This window comes from Hyla sarda, chromosome 6 (genome assembly GCF_029499605.1).
Source record: "Hyla sarda isolate aHylSar1 chromosome 6, aHylSar1.hap1, whole genome shotgun sequence".
In the NCBI taxonomy this organism is placed as follows: Eukaryota; Metazoa; Chordata; class Amphibia; order Anura; family Hylidae; genus Hyla; species Hyla sarda.
Window position 1 is genome coordinate 220,471,829 of NC_079194.1, and position 15,993 is coordinate 220,487,821.

The window sequence follows — 15,993 nt, forward strand, 5'->3', positions numbered from 1 at the left end:
TCAGAGGGTACGTTTCTTCAAACCTTCTTGTCCTGCCCATCTCTTTCCTCCTTCTGGGATGGCGTGTCTTCAACTATCTGTCAGGTCACGGGATTGACATTGACCATGACTCCTGCTCTCTTACTCCTGCATCACTGCCATATAACCACAAAAGTTTATAAACGGTTCTTGCTCCGGTTCCTGGTCATGGCTGCCAGGGCCTGTATACCTCTCTTCTGGAAACATACTGACCCACCCGTCTTTATCTCTTTGGGTGTCCAAAGTGAACAATCTAATGCAAATAGAAGACATTACTTAGTCTCTGGCCACCTCTTCGGGCAGGTTCAGATGCACGTGGTTCCCCTGGATGCAATTTCAGGAAACCACTACCTATGCAGCACTCCTTCGTCCCCATCCCCTTCGTGACTGCAGTCACCCCATGGTTGGGAATGCCAGATGACTCTGCATCCTCTGGAATATTGCACCTGACCTGACCCCCCCCCCCCTCCTCCTCCTATTTCCCTACCCCTGCTTTTGCTTCCTCCCACCTCCCCCCCATCCTGCCCCCCTCTCCGTCGTGTTCCTTACCCTCCTTCCTCTCTCCTTCTGTCTTCGTCTGCGTTTCCCCATGTTAATCTCTCTGTTTTTTTTTATTTATTTCTTTTGTGTGTGTTCTTTTGGTATTTTTCTGTTTGAAAAGTGCCGTGGTGGGAGTCGACACTGAAGGCCTGTGCCTTCTTCATTGTTCTTTGGAAGTTGTGCCACATTACCTTTTACTGCTTTACTGTTAACTACGGTTTTACATCACTTTATTCGCCTTCTGTACCTGTTTGTAGTTTGTTACTATTTATCTGCACTTCCTATGATGTACCTGTATTATGTCTGTATGTTGAGGAGCTGGGCTCTAGTTATTGGCTCCCTCCAGGGTTTTTCACATAAATAAAGAAAAATTACTAATAAAAAAAAAAAAAAAAGAAGTGTTGTATTTAGTGGGAGAGTCTACTTGGATATGGGAGGATCTGTTGAAGCGCTAAGCAGCGTGAAACAATTGTTACCTATCAAGCTGAGCAAACTGGTGTCGGAGCACGATGCTGTATGTTTATCTGCACTGAGAAAAAAAAACTGTGAGAAAGAGACTGTGGTGAGTGCCATTTATGTCTTTTCTACTTGAAGTTTGGATTATCATTGAACTGTACCTCTGGAAATTGAGCACCTTAAAGGGGTACTCAGGTGGAAAACTTTTTTTTTTTTTAAATCAACTTGTGCCAGAAATCCTTACAGTACTTATTAGCTGCTGAAAACTACATAGGAAATTATTTTCTTTTTGGAACACAGAGCTGTCTGCTGATATCATGACCACAGTGTTCTCTGCTGACATCACGAGCACAGTGCTCTCTGCTGACATCTCTATCCATTTTAGGAACTGTCCAGAGCAGCATATGTTTGCTATGGGGATTTTCTCCTACTCTGGACAGTTCTTAAAATGGACAGAGATGTCAGCAGAGAGCGCTGTGGTCATGATGTCAGCAGAGAGCTCTGTGTTTCAAAAAGAAATACATTTCCACTGTAGTATTCAGCAGCTAATGAGTACTGGAAGGATTAAGATTTCTTAATAGAAGTAATTTACAAATCTGTTTAACTTTCTGGCACCAGTTGATTAAAAAAAAAAAAAGTTTTCCACCGGAGTACCCCTTTGACTCTCACTCTAGCAGCCTTTACGAACAGTAGGAGCCGCCGAGGTAGTGAAACCACAAGGTGGGCAGTGCCAACCAGCTGAGTCTTAATCGGTGTTCACCATTTGATTAGAAGGACTTGAAGCTGCAGACTTCAATGTAAACTACCCCTTAATTCCCTGGTTGAACTTGATGGACATATGTCTTTTTTCGACCGTACTAACTATGTAACTATGTAACTATGTATGACTGAACACCGCTTCAAATCTGCAGCTTCAAATCCTGCGCATCAAACATGCACAGGATACTGTATGTGTGAATAGACCCATAAAGTCTACGAAAAAGCAAATGTCAGTGGACACAGTTATTCTGGTGTTGGAAATACTACAGTTTTTTTTACACATATATATTTTTATTCCACAGCCTCTAATGGAACACCCTATTAGATAAAAAATAAAATAAAAAAAAGTACAATGTGTACTTATTTACAATATTTCTATTATTGGATATACTGTGTTGTTGCTCTGTTACTAATCCTAGAAATTAAAAAAACTGAACTGACAACTGCATGTTACCATTTCCCTTGTCAATAAGGCTGCTTTCACACTACAAAATACATCAGTTTTAACCCCTTAAGGACATAAGGCGTATCCATACGCCCCCGTTTCCAAGTCCTTAAGGACCGAGGGCGTATGGATACGCCCTGAGCATTTCCGGCCCCCACCGCTAGCCGGAGGGGAGCCAGAGCCGGATGCCTGCTGAAATCGTTATGCAGGCATCCCGGCATATCGCCCAGGGGGGTCATTATGTCCCCCCATGTCGGCGATTGCCGCAGATCGCTGGACAATTCAGTCCAGCGATCTGCGGCGGATTCCGGGTCAATCGGGTCTCCAGTGACCCGATGACCCGGAATTACTGGCTGAACAGCCAGAGCCTGCAGGAGTGAGGTGGCACTGGTGCCACCTCACGATCGCCCTGATTCGTCGGCCGGATTACCGGCCGACCAATCAGGGCGCCTGCTGCGGGTGTCACTCCCGCAACCCGCTCCGCCCCTCTTCCAGAGGACGTGAGCGGGTGCGGGAAGACGACCCCGGGTGCTGGGGACCCCGATCCCCGGCGACCCTGTTGGGATCGGGGCCCCAGGAGCGACGGCGGCGGCGGCGAGGGACAGTCCTGTGTGGATCGTTGGAGGTGAGTGACAGCCTCCTGCTGTTGCTTAGCAACAGCTCCCAGCATGCAACAAGGGCATGCTGGGAGCTGTAGTTATGCAACAGCAGGAGGCAGACCACCACAACTCCCAGCATGCCCTTATGGGCATGCTGGGACTTGTAGTTTTGCAACAGCTGGAGGCACATTCTTTCTATGAAAAAGTGTACCTTCAGCTGTTGTGTAACTACAACTCCCAGCTTGCACAAACAGCTCAAGTGCATGCTGGGAGTTGTAGTGGTGCATCTGGTGGTTGCATAACTACAACTCCCAGCATGCCCGTTGGCTGTCGGTGACTGCTGAGAGTTGTAGTTTTGCAACAGCTGAAGGCACACTGAGTTAAGTAGTAAACCAGTGTGTCTCCAGCTGTTGCATAACTACAATCCCCAGCATCCCCAGCCAATGTAGTATGCCTCCGGCTGTTGCATAACTACAAGACCCAGCATGCCCTTCCGCTGTCCGTACATGCTGGGGGTTGTAGCTTTTGCAACAGCTGAAGGCACACTGGTTGCAAAACACTGAGTTTGTTACCAAACTCGGTGTTTCACAACCTGTGTGTCTCCAGCTGTTGCAAAACTACATCTCCCAGCATGCACTGATAGACCGTCCATGCTGGGAGTTGTAGTTTTGCAACAGCTGGATGTTCCCCCCCCCCCAATGTGAATGTACAGGGTACGCTCACATGGGCGGAGGATTACAGTAAGTATCCGGCTGCAAGTTTGAGCTGCAGCAAATTTTCTGCCGCTGCTCAAACTGCCAACGAGAAACTACTGTGAACCCCCGCCCGTGCGACTGTACCCTAAAAACACTACACTACCACAAAATAAAATAAAAAGTAAAAAACACTACATATACACATACCCCTACACAGCCCCCCTCCCCTCCCCAATAAAAATGAAAAACGTCTGGTACGCCACTGTTTCCAGAACGGAGCCTCCAGCTGTTGCAAAACAACTACTCCCAGTATTGCCAGATAGCCACTGACTGTCCAGGCATGCTGGGAGTTTTACAACAGCTGGAGGCACCCTGTTTGGGAATCACTGGCGTAGAATACCTCTATGTCCACCCCTATGCAAGTACCTAATTTTGGCCTCAAATGCGCATGGCGCTCTCACTTTGGAGCCCTGTCGTATTTCAAGGCAACAGTTTAGGGACACATATGGGGTATCGCCGTACTCGGGAGAAATTGGGCTTCAAATTTTGGGGGGTATTTTCTGCTATTACCCTTTTAAAAAATGTAAAATTTTTGAGAAACCAAACATTTTAGGTAAAAAAAATAAAAAAATTTTTTACATATGCAAAAGTCGTGAAACACCTGTGGGGTATTAAGGTTCACTTTACCCCTTGTTACGTTCCCTGAGGGGTCTAGTTTCTAAAATGGTATGCCATGTGTGTATTTTTGCTGTCCTGGCACCATAGGGGCTTCCTAAATGCGGCATGCCCCCAGAGCAAAATTTGCTTTCAAAAAGCCAAATGTGACTCCTTCTCTTCTGAGACCTGTAGTGCGCCAGCAGAGCAATTTTCACCCCCATATGGGGTGTTTTCTGAATCGGGAGAAATGGGGCTTCAAATTTTGGGGGGTATTTTCTGCTATTACACTTTTTAAAAATGTAACATTTTTGGGAAATCAAGCATTTTAGGTAAAAAAATATATATTTTTTTTACATATGCAAAAGTCGTGAAACACCTGTGGGGTATTAAGGTTCACTTTACCCCTTGTTACGTTCCCTGAGGGGTCTAGTTTCCAAAATGGTATGCCATATGTGTTTTTTTTGCTGTCCTGGCACCATAGGGGCTTCCTAAAGGTGACATGCCCCCCAAAAACCATTTGTCGCTCCTTCCCTTCTGAGCCCTCTACTGCGCCCGCCGAACAATTAACATAGACATATGAGGTATGTGCTTACTCGAGAGAAATTGGGTTTCAAATACAAGTAAAAATTTTCTCCTTTTTATCCCTTGCAAAAATGCAAAAATTGGGTCTACAAGAACATGCGAGTGTAAAAAATGAAGATTTTGAATTTTCTCCTTCACTTTGCTGCTTTTCCTGTGAAACACCTAAAGGGTTAATACACTTACTGAATGTCATTTTGAATACTTTGGGGGGTGTAGTTTTTATAATGGGGTCTTTTATGGGGTATTTCTAATATGAAGACCCTTCAAATCCACTTCAAACCTGAACTGGTCCATGAAAAATAGCGAGTTTGAAAATTTTGGGAAAAATTTCAAAATTGCTGCTGAACTTTGAAGCCCTCTGGTGTCTTCCAAAAGTAAAAACTCATAAATTTTATGATGCAAACATAAAGTAGACATATTGTATATGTGAACCCAAAAAAAAATTATTTTGAATATCCATTTTCCTTACAAGCAGAGAGCTTCAAAGTTAGAAAAATGCAAAATTTTCATTTTTTTCATCAAATTTGGGGATTTTTTCCCCAAGAAAGAATGCAAGTTACCATAAAATTTTACCACTAAGTTAAAGTAGAATATGTCACGAAAAAACAATCTCGGAATCAGAATGATAACTAAAAGCATTCCAGAGTTATTAATGTTTAAAGTGACAGTGGTCAGAATTGCAAAAAACGCTCCGGTCCTTAAGGTGAAAAAGGGCTCGGTCCTTAAGGGGTTAAAGATCCGTTTGATGTTCCGTAATGGCTTACCCTGCTTGCTCATCTTGCTGCCAGTTTCCTCTGTGTACATCATATACAGGGTGGGCCATTTCTATGGCTACACCTTAATAAAATGGGAATGGTTGGTGATATTTACTTCCTGTTTGTGGCACATTAGTATATGTGAGGGGGGAAACTTTTCAAGATGGGTGGTGACCATGGTGGCCATTTTGAAGTCTGCCATTCTGAATCCAAGTTTAGTTTTTTCAATAGGAAGAGGCTCATGTGACACATCAAATTTATTAATAATTTCACAAGAAAAACACTGGTGTGCTTGGTTTTAACGTAACTTTATTCTTTCATGAGTTATTAACAAGTTTCTCTTTGTTTACAGCCATTGAAATGTCGTCGAGGTTAATACATGAGGAGCAGATAGAAATTGTGTTGATGTCTGGTGAACGCAGTAACTGGGTCATTGCAGCAGATTTCAATGCAAGACACCATACGAGACCACCCATCTCCCATGATACAGTTAGCAAACTGCTTGCTAAGTTTCGTGAAACTGGTTCAGTGTTGGATTTGCCAAAATGTGGGCGCATGAAATCTGTCACTAATGAAGAAACATCCGTGGCTCTCCTAGCTTCATTCAGCAAGAGCCCATAGCGTAGCACTCGCCGCATGTCACTGGAGAGTGGCATTAGTCGAACATCCCTTCGGCGGATATTAGCTACTCACAAATGGCACCCTTACAAACTCCAGCTACTGCAGCATCTCAACGAGGATGACCCAGATCCGCGCACTGAATTTGCAGAATGGGCAAAACAAAAATTGGAGCAGGACCCTCAGTTTACGCAGAAGATTTTGTTCACTAATGAGGAAAACTTTTATGTGAATGGTGAAGTTAACAAACAAAACCACCGCTATTGGTCTGACACTAACCCACATTGGATAGATCCCTCCAAGACTGTTGGGACACAAACATTTATGGTATGGTGTGGTATATGGGGTATAAAGATAGCGTGGCCATTCTTCATCAATGGAAACCTCAAGGCCGCTGGATATGCAAAATTGCTACATGATGATGTGTTTCCCTCTTTATGCACTGAAGCTGGCACGTTCCCTGAGTCTTTCCAGCAAGATGGTGCACCACCACATTATGGGTGTCAGGTCCGAGCATTCCTAGATCATCAGTTTCCTGGAAAGTGGATTGGTCGTCATGGACTAGTTGAATGGCCCCCAAGGTCTCCCGATCTGACCCCCTTAGACTTTTATCTTTGGGGTCATCTGTAGTGTTGCTCGCAAATATTCGCAATGCGAATTTTATTCGCAAATATCGCGAATTCCCGAATATAGCACCATATATTCGCAATTACAAATATTCGTTTTTTGTTTATTTTTTTGTTTTTTTTCACAGTACACATCACAGTGATCATCCCTCTCTGCTTCCAGCTTGTGTGGTGTAAAGAAGGCTCTAATACTACTGTGTGAGACTGGCGTACTAATTTTCGCATATGTGCAAATTTGCATATGCAAATTTTTGCATATGCGAATTTTTGCTGATGCCGATTTTCGCATATGCAAAAATATTACGCAAATATTACGAATATGCGAATTTAGCGAATATATGACAAATATTCGTCCCTATATTCGCGAAATATCGCGAATTCGAATATGGCCTATGCCACTCAACACTAGTCATCTGAAGGCAATTGTCTATGCTGTGAAGATACGAGATGTGCAGCACCTGAAACTACGGATACTGGAAGCCTGTGCTAGCATTTCTCCTGCGGTGTTGCTATCAGTGTGTGAAGAGTGGGAGAAGAGGGTTACATTGACAATCCAACACAATGGGCAGCACATTGAACACATTTTATAAGTGGTCAGAAACTTGTAAATAACTCATGAAAGAATAAAGTTACGTTAAAACCAAGCACATCATTGTTTTTCTTGTGAAATTCCCAATAAGTTTGATGTGTCACATGACCATCTTCCTATTGAAAAAACAAAAGTTGGATTCAAAATGGCCTACTTCAAAATGGCCGCCATGGTCACCACCCATCTTGAAAAGTTCCCCCCTCACATATACTAATGTGCCACAAACAGGAAGTTAATATCACCAATCATTCCCACTTTATTAAGGTGTATCCATATAAATGGCCCACCGTGTACTTATTTTTAGTCTGTTTAGACATGTGATTTTCTAATAAAGTATCATTTTTAATTTTCTATAAATGACTCCAGTGGCTCTTATTTTTCATGATATATATTGGGAGACCATTTTAGTGCATGTATCACTAATGGGATTATAGTTTGTGACACCAATTGTGGTAGTACTATATATTATTTATACACATCCCTATTTTTGCTTGTGGCTTTGCTCTATTTATGCTAAAGTACTATTTAGGAACGGCAAAACGATCGCACAGAATAGGGCCTTATTTTCTCACAAGAATACGATTCAAAGAGAACTTTGTAACTTGTACGATTTCATCAAAAACTGTATTAATTTGTATAGTTAGGTGGGTCAGATTTTTTTATGTATGCATTTATTTTTAATTGTCTGTGTCGCATCTGCTGCATGGACCCTGCAAATGATGTTTGATTTGCATATATTTTAATAAATTAGTTATATTTAAACCGATTCTCACTTGGTCCCCCCTCTTGCTTTTACCTTTTAAATATACTTTGTGCCCATTGCCTATAATAGGACTGCTATTCGTATTTGTTTCTACTAGTCCAAATTGGGCACATAGGGTAGTGTGCATCGCAGTATCCTCGGTATTGGGTTTATAGATCTTCGTTGAGCTCCCAACCCTTGTTTTGTAATTTAACTTTTGTAAAAGTTGTTTATGAGGTTCTGAATTCTTGCAGGCAGTATAGCTGCCCATTTGTCTTTTGGTCATCTTGCATGAACCGCATATTTTAGATCTTTCCAGAGTGGTTCAATTATATTAAGGTCAGGAAACTGTTATGGCCACTCCAGAACCTTCATCTTTTTCTGCTGTAACCACTGGAAGGTCAACCTGCCCATGTGCATAGGGTTATTGTCACGCTAGAAAGTCCAAGAGCAGCCCATGGACAGCTTTTGTGAAGAAGAATGCAAACAGCCTTCCGGTATTTTCTGATAACATGTTGCATTCATTGTGCCATCAATTTTCACTAGTTCCCATGCCTATAGAGAGCCCCCCCCCCCCAAAAAAAACCAATCAGTTAGCCACCACCATGCTTCAAAATGGGGATTGTATTATTTTCACTATAGGCCTTGTTAACCCCACTCCAAACATAGTGCCTATGGTTGTGATTAGAGATGAGCGAACTTACAGTAAATTCGATTTGTCATGAACTTCTTGGCTCGGCAGTTGATGACTTATCCTGCATAAATTAGTTCAGCTTTCAGGTGCTCCCGTGGGCTGGAAAAGGTGGATACAGTCCTAGGAGACTCTTTCCTATGACTGTATCCATCTTTTCCAGCACACCGGAGCACCTGAAAGCCAAACTAATTTATGCAGGATAAGCCATCAACTGCCGAGCCGAGAAGTTTGTGACGAATCAAATTTACTGTGAGTTTTCTCACCTCTAGTTGTGACCATAAAGCTCTATTTTAGTCTTGTCACTTCAAATTACAGTGTGTCATAAACTGTGAGGCTTGTCAAGGTGTTGTCAGGCATATTGTTACTGGGCTTTTTTGAGGCATTGGCTCAGTAAAAGCTTCTTTTTGGCAACTCAACAATGCAGCAAATTTTGGTTTAAGTATCCTTGTATTGTGCTCCTTGAAACAATCACATCATCCTTTTCCAGAGAAACCTGGGTTTCCCAAACAATTCTTCTGGCATTTGTGGCTGAAATCTTCTTTGGTCTACATGACCATGGCTTGGTATCAAGAGATCCCCAAATTTTTACTTTTTTAGTAAATAAATAGTATTGAATGACAATTCCAAGGCTTGGGGTATCTTTTTATATACATTTCCATCTTTATAGAGTCCTATCACCTTGTTAAGCAGGTCTTTTCTGCTCTCCATGGCTCAGTATATAGCCTGCATACTGCATTCATGCAGGGGCATTGGTAGGTCTTCAAAAAACCCGTGGCTAGAGTCCATAACCCCAGCCAAGCTCCTCCTTTAATATTCTCACTAATACCAACGGGGTCTTATTTACATTGTTCATTATTTTTTGGTTATGTTTTTCACAATTTTTTTTTTATTCCCACAGGGCACTATTTATCACTTGCAATATTTCAATTGCACACACTAAAAAATGCTGTTTTAGCACAGCATTTATCAGTGTTATCAGTGCTTTACTTGTACATGCAGCTGAGGCTGCCTGCACAGTTGGAGTGCTGATCCGACGGGATGGAGCACTGTCCATCCTCTTAGGCTCATTGGGAGCCCTGGGATTTCTCCAGGGTGGTCCCTCTCAGCTTCCCTGAGCTAACCGGCAACTGATTTTAATACTTTTAGATGCTGCAATCAACATTGATTGCAGCGCCTAAATGGTTTATGCCAAACATCAGCCTGTTCGATGATGTCTGGCATGAGTGCGCTTCATACACTGGGAGTGGGCGCAGGGCATCCTTTAGGGGTTAAGTAGGTATTTCCCCCCTGTATTTTAACCTTGGGATCCAGGGCAAGTGTCCTGGTTTCCTTATTAGCGTTTGAGCCTGAGCCAGACCCGAAGTGATGGGTGCCAGATCTGGGGCCTAAGCCCCCTAAGCCCTTCCTCTAGTGATGCCCCTGTATCCATGTAAGAGTGAACAAATTCAGCAGAGAAAATTTACCAGTGCAGAGGAAAAGTGGGGCAGTTGCCCATAGCAAGCAATCAGATTGCTTATTTTATTATTCACAGGCCTTTTTAAAAATGAAAGAAGCAATCTTGGTTGATAGTCCCATGGGAACCCTACATCCATACCCCAGATGATCCATTGGGTGATGGCACTCCACAGATATGTACCCCAGCTCCAAGGTGGCGGAGGCTCAGGATCAGTAACAAGGGTAAGGGACCACAGGGATATAGGTGGACACCCCCAAAGCCCTGTCACAAATATATTGCTTTAAAAATGAATTCCCTAATGTAGAGCTATAAACTGAACAGTTCGCATTAGTGGACAATAACCTGCTATGGCACTGGTTTGAAAATACTGTGCTAGGGGGTAAAGATTTCCAGAAGATTTCCAGATTAAACAAAAGAATGTATTATCCAGCAGCCTATAAATGAGAACATACTTGCCGCTTTGTTTGATCGTAGATATCGAATGATGCAACCCCTTTGAAATGTAGTAAAACTATGGAAAGTCCAATTACTGCCTGGTGTAATGCATACATTACTCTGTGGGGAAAAGATTGAATCTGCAGTGACATCTGGTGGTCAGAATTGGTACTGCACTATTTACAAATAAGGAGTTCATCATGTGAAATCTTACTGATTTAAAGTAGCCACGGATACAGGCTGTCTGTTCAAGATCAACAGCTCGGGTCACGGCCACTTTAAAACCGTGATCGGCGGCCACTGCTGCTAATGTGGGACCGGACAGCACCTAGTGTGTCGCGGCACGCAGTTTGGAAAGCCCTGCTGTAACCCCTTGCTGGGCTCAGGGCTATGTGCTGGCCTAGCAAGGATAGAATTAACTAGCGCTGCAGAGAAGTGCTAGTTAACTCCTTGGGAGGGGGTTTACAGCCCCCGCTCCTGCTTTGGTGTCTTCTTGTGTAGCCCTGCCTGTAATGATGACTAGAGACAGAGCTACAACAGAAGTTAACAGACAGGAAGTAAGTATGGGTCTATTCACATTTTGTGTTTTTAGCATGCCTTTTTGTTTTAAAAAGACATGCTAAAATGTATCAAGCCTCAAGCTGCTCCTAACCTTCACTCCCATCATTCCAAGACAGCCAAAGTCTGTCTGTCTGGGTATGATAGAGGTTGTAGTTTAGCAACAGCTGGAAGCTCCCTGTTTGGGAATACACTGCTTTTTGGGCACTTGCCTTAGGGTTGACTGCCCAAAATGTACTAACCCATTTTTTGTGTTGTTCTTTCCTTTTCAGATACATATATACTAAGGACTATTTCGGATTCAGTAGACTACGTCGATGACCAGCACTTTCTTTTTTTTTTTTTTTTTTTTATCAAATGATTAACAAGGAAGGTGGAAAGTTTTTTTTTTTCAAATATTGTTTTTTCATTTTTAGTAGAGAAAACAGTCATATAGACAGAGACCATTAATAAGCTGGGGCTTAGCCTCAAAAGCAGCTAGGGATATCCCCCAATTATTACCACAGTACCCAACGCCACAGGGTTATAAGGAAGAGCCGGTTCCAATAGGCTTTGAACATCAAAAATGGCACTTTTGGGCCTAGGTGGTAACAGGCTGACTTCATAAGGGCCAATAACAATGGTCCTCATCCACCCCGGTAACAGCAGGCTGTTGCTGTTTGGTTGGTTTCTGGCTGAGAATTAAAATATGGGTACCCTAAATAAATAAAAATGTGTGGGATTCCCTGTATTATAATTCTCAGCCAGATACCAACCAAGCAGCAACAGCCCAACTGTAATGACCTGGTTTTATCCAAAGGGTTAACTTTTCTGTTTTTTGGCTTAAGCATCATGCACTGCTGGGACAACGTCTGGTCCTATCAAAACATGGCGGTTACGCTAAGGGTGCACTATTCTCTGCCCTACAATTGGCCTTACCCAGCCTAAATAACGTCAACCTAACAAGTGTAAGTTCAGGAGCACCATTTTTTATGTTCCCCTGTGGCGGTGGGTACTGGGTTAATAATTGGGGCTAACACCTTGCCCCCGCTTAGTAATGGACTCCACAACTAAGCCTGAAATTTCAAATCAAAAACACAACATGTAAAAAAAATATTCCTCCACAGACCTGGTTAACCATTTTATTAAAAAAAATTATAAAATAAAAAAAAAGGAAAGCACTGGTCATCAACATAGTACAACTAATCTGAAGTAATTCTCAGCATACATGTATCTGAAACAAGAAGAAAAGAAAAACACTAAAAATTGGTTAGTACATTTTCAGCACTCTTCACTGGGCACAATGCACATAAAGTGGTGTGTTCCCAAAAAGGGAGCCTCCAGTTGTTACTAAACTACAGCCTCCACCTTTCCCAGACGGCCGCAGACTGTCTGGGAAAGACAGCAGTTATACACCCTGTTCGAAATTATTATGCAAATTATATTTTTTCATTTACCTAAATAATTGATGTAAATAACAGTCAGCATAATTCTCATGTTATACACTATTAAGACTACAATTCAAATTTTATCGAACAAACCTCCTAATAATAACAGTATTTTTTTTTAAACATAAACGCACAATGCACTGTTCCAAATTATTAAGCACAGTAAGTTTCAAAACATTTTGTAGGTTGTAAAGAACTGAAAATTGTCATTTGTTGTGTTTGCAGCATATTTACTGAAATCAAAAGCTATTTCAATCAAACTTTTAAACAAAATTTTACTTTTTAAAGATTTTAACAGGTCACGTTACATTTAAACATAGGACCCTTTATTTGGTAGAAGCTTCACAAGTCTTGCATGCCTTAAACTTGTGAGTTTTTGGACAGTTCCTGCTTAAATTTGTTTGCAAGATGTCCGAATAGCCTCCCAGAGCTGCTGTTTGGTTGTAAACTGCCTCCCACCCTCATAGATCTTTAGCTTGAGGATGCTCCAAAGGTTCTCAATAGGATTGAGGTCAGGGGAGGATGGAGGCCACACCATGACTTTCTCTCCTTTTAAATAGCAGCCATTGATCCAGAGGTATTTTTTGCAGCGTGAGATGGTGCATTGTCATGCATGAAGATTATTTTATTACAGAAAGCATAGTTCTTCCTTCTGTATCAGGAAAGTGGTCAGTCAGAAACTCCACATACTTTGCAGAGGTCATCTTTACATGTATTTTTCTGCCCAATGCAGCCATTTCTGCTTGTGAGCATTGGTTAGTGGTGGCTGAATAGAAGGTTTATGCACAGTTGCAAGACTCTGGAGGATTCTACACCTTGATTTCCATGGGACTCCAGAGGCACCAGCAGCTACAAACACAGTCGCGCCCCCTTCCCATAGACTTTCGTTGAGGGGGCGGGCGTGACGTCACGAGGGGGCGGCCTCAAACACGGAAGCCCGCTTACAGCGTTCGAAGTAATAAACTTCTGGACGCTGCGAGCGGAGCTCCGGAAGGCAGAGCAGTGGAGAACCCCTTTAAGAGATTTGTGGCTGATTCAGAGCACAGATGGGTTTGTGCAGATAAAGGTACATTGAGTAAGATTTCTGCCAGATCCATGCATTGGATCAAGAGAGCAGCTGCTAAAATACCATTACATAGCAGCAAACAGATACAGTCATGGCCATTAATGTTGACAACCCTGAAATTTTTCAAGAAAATTAAGTATTTCTCACAGAAAAGGATTGCAGTAGCACATGTTTTGCTTTACAAATATTTATTCCCTTTGTGTGTATTGTAACTAAACCAAAAAAAGAGAGGAAAAAAAGCAAAATGGACATAATGTCACACCAAACTCCAAAAATGGGCTGGACAAAATTATTGGTACCTTTAACTTATTTGGTTGCACACCCTTTGGAAAAAATGACTGAAATCAGTCGCTTCCTATAACCACCAATAAGCTTCTTACTAGGGATCGACCGATATGGTTTTTTTTAGGGCCAATACCGATAATCGGTGGAGGTTAGGGCCAATAGCCGATAACTTATACCGGAATATCGGTATAAGTTATCGGCTATTTATCCCCCCGCGACAACGCTGCAGATCATTGATTTAAAGCAGGCACTTTAAATCAATGAACTGCAGTGGCTTTTGCAGTGCCATAGACCGCCGCCGCCACCCGCTTCTCTCCCCCTGCCTGTCCGGGGGTCCTGAGTCCTATCACCGCCTCACAGATCTGGACTCATTGCTGGCCACTTCAGAACTCTCCAATGCTTTGTTGCCATCCATTTCTGGGTGATTTCTGACGTTTGTTTTGGGTCATTGTCCTGCTGGAAGACCCAAGATCACGGATGCAAACCCAGCTTTCTGACACTGGGCTGTACAGTGCAATCCAAAATCCATTGGTAATCCTCAGATTTCATGATGCCTTGCACACATTCAAGGCACCCAGTGCCAGAGGCAGCAAAACAACTTGAAAGCATCATTGTACCTCCACCATATTTTACTGTAGGTACTGTGTTCTTTTCCTTGTAGGCCTCATTCCGTTTTTGGTAAACAGTAGAATGATGTGTTTTACCAAAAAGCTCTATCTTGGTTTCATCTGTCCACAAGAAGTTTTCCCAGAAAGGTTTTTACTCAAGTTCATTTTGGAAAAATGTAGTCTTGCTTTCTTATGTCTCTGTGTCAGCAGTGGGGTCCTCTTGGGTCTCTTGCCATAGCGTTTCATTTCACTTAAATGTCGACGGATAGTTTGCGCTGATACTGATGCTCCCTGAGCCTGCAGGACAGCCAAATATCATTGGAACTTGTTTGGGGCTGCTTATCCACCATCTGGGCTACCTTGCGTTGACACCTTTCATCAATTTTTCTCTTCCGTCCACACCCAGGGAGATTAGCTACAGTGCCATGGGTTGAAAACTTCTTGATAATGTTGCGCACTGTGGACAAAGGCAAATCTAGATCTCTGGAGATGGACTTGTAACCTTGAGATTGTTGATATTTTTCCACAATTTTGGTTCTCAGGTCTTCAGACAGTTCTCTTCTCTTTCTGCTGTCCATGCTTAGTGTGGCACACACAGACACAATGCAAAGACTAAATGAACTTCTCTCCTTTTTATCTGCTTTCAGGTGTGATTTTTATATTGCCCACACCTGTTACTTGCCCCAGGTGAGTTTAAAGGAACATCACATGCTTGAAACAATCTTATTTTTCCACAATTTTGAAAGGGTGCCAATAATTTTGTCCAGACCATTTTTGGAGTTTGGTGTGACATTATGTCCAATTAGTTTTTTTTCCCTCCCTTTTTTTGTTTAGTTCCAATACACAAAAAGGGAATAAACATGTGTATAGCAAAACATGTGTTACTGCAATCCTTTTCTGTGAGAAATACTTCATTTTCTAGAAAAAAAATCAGGGGTGCCAACATTTACGGCCATGACTGTATCTGTTTGCTGCTATGTAATGGTATTTTAGCAGCTGCTCTCTTGATCCAATGCATGGATCTGGCAGAAATCTTACTCAATGTGCCTTTATCTGCACAAACCCATCTGTGCTCTGAATCAGCCACAAATCTCTTAAAGGGGTTATCCACTGCCCTGCCTTCCGGAGCTCCGCTCGCAGCGTCCAGAAGTTTATTACTCCGAACGCTGTAAGCGGGCTTCCATGTTCGAGGCCGCCCTCTCGTGACATCACGCCAACCCCCTCGTGACGTCACGCCCGCCCCCTCAACGAAAGTCTATGGGAAGGGGGCGCGACTGTGTTTGTAGCTGCTGGTGCCTCTGGAGTCCCATGGAAATCAAGGTGTAGAATCCTCCAGAGTCTTGCAACTGTGCATAAACCTTCTATTCAGCCACCACTAACCAA